This window comes from Lissotriton helveticus, chromosome 5_1, assembly GCF_964261635.1.
Source record: "Lissotriton helveticus chromosome 5_1, aLisHel1.1, whole genome shotgun sequence".
NCBI classification, from domain to species: Eukaryota; Metazoa; Chordata; class Amphibia; order Caudata; family Salamandridae; genus Lissotriton; species Lissotriton helveticus.
Genome location: NC_136065.1, coordinates 1,402,315,946 through 1,402,320,923, shown reverse-complemented (window position 1 = coordinate 1,402,320,923; position 4,978 = coordinate 1,402,315,946). Strand labels below are relative to the sequence as shown.

Below are 4,978 nucleotides of genomic sequence, written 5' to 3'. Positions count from 1 at the left end.
ACAGGGCAGACCAAACTACCAAGCCAATTCTTTACTGGAAAGGAAACAAGCTTCCGAGGACCGGTTTCTGGCATTACAGCCGTCTTCGGCCCGGCTTGCTTGAATCCTGATGGTGCAGTGAGCAAGGGACTCACATCTGATCATACCCTTCCACACTTGTGGTGGCCAAAACGATTCATAAAGGGGGTGGTGATGGGCAGAGTATCTGAATTAAGCAGAACACTCCTACCCAGTCAAAAGATCAGGGCTTGATCCATCACCGTTTTTTAGCTCACTGCACCATCCCAGCTCAGAACCTGGCTACATGCAAATTAGTCTGAACCTGGCCCAGTGCATCATGGGAACAGGGCAGACCAAACTACCAAGCCAATTCTTTACTGGAAAGGAAACAAGCTTCCGGGGACCGGTTTCTGGCATTACAGCCGTCTTCGGCCCGGCTTGCTTGAATCCTGATGGTGCAGTGAGCAAGGGACTCACATCTGAGCATACCCTTCCACACTTGTGGTGGCCAAAACGATTCATAAAGGGGGTGGTGATGGACAGAGTATCTGAATTAAGCAGAACACTCCTACCCAGTCAAAAGATCAGGGCTTGATCCATCACCGCTTTTTAGCTCACTGCACCATCCCAGCTCAGAACCTGGCTACATGCAAATTAGTCTGACCCTGGCCCAGTGCATCATGGGAACAGGGCAGACCAAACTACCAAGCCAATTCTTTACTGGAGAGGAAACAAGCTTCCGGGGACCGGTTTCTGGCATTACAGCCGTCTTCGGCCCGGCTTGCTTGAATCCTGATGGTGCAGTGAGCAAGGGACTCACATCTGAGCATACCCTTCCACACTTGCGGTGGCCAAAACGATTCATAAAGGGGGTGGTGATGGACAGAGTATCTGAATTAAGCAGAACACTCCTACCCAGTCAAAAGATCAGGGCTTGATCCATCACCGTTTTTTAGCTCACTGCACCACCCCAGCTCAGAACCTGGCTACATGCAAATTAGTCTGGCCCAGTGCATCATGGGAACAGGGCAGACCAAACTACCAAGCCAATTCTTTACTGTAAAGGAAACAAGCTTCCGGGGACCGGTTTCTGGCATTACAGCCACCTTCGGTCCGGCTTGCTTGAATCCTGATGGTGCAGTGAGCAAGGGACTCACATCTGAGCATACCCTTCCACACTTGTGGTGGCCAAAACGATTCATAAAGGGGGTGGTGATGGACAGAGTATCTGAATTAAGCAGAACACTCCTACCCAGTCAAAAGATCAGGGCTTGATCCATCACCGTTTTTTAGCTCACTGCACCATCCCAGCTCAGAACCTGGCTACATGCAAATTAGTCTGACCCTGGCCCAGTGCATCATGGGAACAGGGCAGACCAAACTACCAAGCCAATTCTCTACTGGAAAGGAAACAAGCTTCCGGGGACCGGTTTCTGGCATTACAGCCGTCTTCGGCCCGGCTGGCTTGAATCCTGATGGTGCAGTGAGCAAGGGACTCACATCTGAGCATACCCTTCCACACTTGTGGTGGCCAAAACGATTCATAAAGGGGGTGGTGATGGACAGAGTATCTGAATTAAGCAGAACACTCCTACCCAGTCAAAAGTCCCCGGAAGCTTGTTTCCTTTCCAGTGAAAAATTGGTTTGGTAGTTTGGTCTGCCCTGTTCCCATGATGCACTGGGCCAGGGACAGACTAATTTGCATATAGCCAGGTTCTGAACTGGGATGGTGCAGTGAGCTAAAAAACGGTGATGGATCAAGCCTTGATCTGTTGACTGTGTAGGAGTGTTCTGATTAACTCAGATACTCTGTCCATCACCACCCCTTTTTTGAAATATTTTGGCCACCACAAGTGTGGAAGGGTATGCTCAGACATGAGTCCCTTCCTCACTGCACCATCAGGATTCAAGCAAGCCGGGCGGAAGACGGCTGTAATGCCAGAAACCGGTCCCCGGAAGCTTGTTTCCTTTCCAGTGAAGAATTGGCTTGGTAGTTTGGTCTGCCCTGTTCCCATGATGCACTGGGCCAGGGACAGACTAATTTGCATATAGCCAGGTTCTGAACTGGGATGGTGCAGTGAGCTAAAAAACGGTGATGGATCAAGCCCTGATCTGTTGACTGGGTAGGAGTGTTCTGATTAACTCAGATACTCTGTCCATCACCACCCCCTTTTTGAAGGAGATAAATACGAAGCCAGAAACACAAGCACTCTGCTGGTCCCACAACAAATGAACACAACAAAAGCTTCCCCAGCTACAACCAAGTCAGTAGATTGTCCCATTACTAACACTGTTTCTACATACGTGACTGGTGGTGACACACGCATGCTAAACTATGAGCCTCACTTCAAAAGGTATTATAAGCCAGATTAAGCCATAAACATGCGGACGAGTTTACAGTCAAATCGAGATTACAGAGTGGGCAGAAATACCACAACTGCCAAGCAGTTTGGGTCGAAGACATTTTGCCTGTAAAAACCTGGTGAAATGTGGTTTGGAGAAGTGCCCAAAATGTGGGAAAACATGCCGAAATCGAGGCACAAAAATAAATAAATAAAATCGATTCCCAAGCTCTTTTGCAGTTCTCAAGGGCAATGAGGAATACTGCTGTAATACTATTGCCTGAATTAAAATAACCTGCTGAATCAGTCATTTTGGGTAGTATTTCCACAGGGGTGGGTCCACTACACTGGAATGAACATTTAAGAGCAACCTTTTTCAGATAGTTCAACTTGTAACATTGAGAACATTTAGTTAAAATTAGATTTAAAAGAAGGAACTGCAGCTTTTTAAAAAAGAAAATTTATTATTTGTGCTACTTTACAACTTGAGAAAAAACACATCCGTTTATAGAACTGGCACACCAAAGTGAGCATGGGCAATAATGTGCTTCCTGGGATTTTAGGCACATCTTTAGGAACTTCAACATTGGCCCAAATATACACATCACATATAAGCATTCTTTTGTGTCACATTGTATACATAGGTTTGTGTAAAATACTTTCCTGTTGAAAAAATATAATTTGTGTAACCTTGAATATGGAATGCATGAAAGCAATTACATGGAAACACCCATAGAAAATGATTTGGGATCCAAATTCACAGAGAGCTATATTGCCTATATTCTGAACTTTTATTTATTCTATTCACTCACAGTCAGCTTGATTTGTTCCTTTTAGTTGGTCTGCTTGGTATTGTGTTGTGCCTCTACAAATAGATATTTTACTGGTTATCTTTCATACACCTGGTCTTATGAATTTGTGCATAAAATTAAAAATATATGACAGCCAAGAAATATACCATATGAGCACTGGGACCGAGTACTGGGACGACATCTTTCTTACATGGTGAAATAGAAAAAAATAGAACTGAATAATCTCATCAAAAAAAGAAATTAAAGAAATATACTCCATGTGAGAATTCTGACAAAAGCATCCTTTTCAGTCAGGCCAGGTGATCAGATTTCATGGACGAGTCTCTTCAGCACGAATGATGGAGGAACTGACAGTGAATCACTCAATATCACCTTGCCCTGGGAAGAAAACAGCGGGAGACTATCCCAGCAACAGAGAAGTTCTTCCATCGGCATTAAATCTTAAAATGGGCTGAAAAATAAACAAAGCACACTTCTGTGAGTCAACATAATATACCATCATAAAGTATTATGAAGATCATTAACACCATAAATGTTTATTGCCTATTCTTAGGTAGCAGTTCAGTTAAGCAAAGCATCGAATGCTTGGACTAATTTATATGAAAACCCAAAATAAAAAAAAAAGGTTTGCAGGTACGGATGATACAAGAACGGATTCCCCTCCTCAATTTTAGTGCAGGACTAGAAACGTGCGGTAGTCTTCCTGTATATTTACAATTAAAGGTTTTCCACAGGGATTCCAGAAATGGTAGGTCAATTATTTTGATATATTTGTATATGTGGACTAAATCTCAGTTTGTTAAAAAGACGTTTTTTAGTTCGCTTATAATTTGCTACGGTTTGACAAATATACAAAAAAATTGCACTGAGTAGGCAAACGTGGCTACGGCTCAGGATGTATCCAGAGGGACAACCTTTCAGGTAAACGAACGGAATTCAACTAATCTTGGCAAGAAACTAGAACTTCGCTTAGGATGTGTTTTTTAGTAGTTGGGTAAAAATCAATTCATTAGATCTGGATATATCTGTGTAACCAAAATGATGGTGTAACTGCTCAAGGGGGTTAAAGGAACTGTATATCTTGATGGATGTGTTGGTGACAGCTTAGGGATCCAAGTTTGAAAGGTAAAGGAATCGGATTGGTTGGGAAATGGTTTTCCTTTGTACAATACGGTACGCAAACCCTCGGTGCATTTGTGAAATCCAGAATATCAAATTGGTTAACAGCAACTTAAAATGGCTATGTGGCAACCATTACAAGATGCCAAGTTGGCTTCCTCGGGGTACAAGGTATTAGGGAGAACATCTTCTGACCACAAGCGAGATGGTTGAATGCGCATGAGAGGTCACCTGAAGGGCAGATAATGCCATCATTTTATTTTTTATTTTATTTTTAAGTCTACTGATTTTGTAGTAGAATTTGAAGACTTGCATCTTTTTTAGACAAAGACCATGAATGAGGCTTGTGCAGAGAACATTGCGCAATGCCAAAATCCACGCAGAGCTAATTCAGTGCCAGTGTAAACTTTAATCGTCTGCTGACCCCAACACTAAACTAAAGCTCTGAGACAACTGGTGATAGAACATTAACACACATGACCATGATAGATAACATGGTCTTCATGTTTGACATAATGCACTCCAGCCCTGTACCCATAACAGCACGTACGTAATTTGTTTTGAATTTATATACGTAAATGTCTTTTGAACAGGTATTGCCAGTGAATCCTTCACCTTCTGATGTTCCTTGGTATCACTGAATGGTTATGTATAACCTGTCAATTTATTTTTGTCTTTATATTTTTTGTCGAGCACCACAAGCAG

At 43.0% G+C, this 4,978-nt stretch overlaps 1 protein-coding gene across 6 annotated transcripts in view; it reads right to left on the bottom strand.

Annotated features, from left to right (window-relative positions):
* Nucleotides 1-2,786: 2,786 nt before the first annotated feature.
* The window catches only part of NRAS (NRAS proto-oncogene, GTPase), a 539,256-nt gene continuing 537,064 nt past the window's right edge, over nt 2,787-4,978 (bottom strand). For all 6 annotated transcript variants that reach the window (XM_078644383.1, XM_078644385.1, XM_078644382.1 and 3 more), the window contains one exon: nt 2,787-3,605. The gene's annotated coding sequence lies outside the window, so the exon portion shown is untranslated. The remainder of the gene's footprint in view (nt 3,606-4,978) is intronic.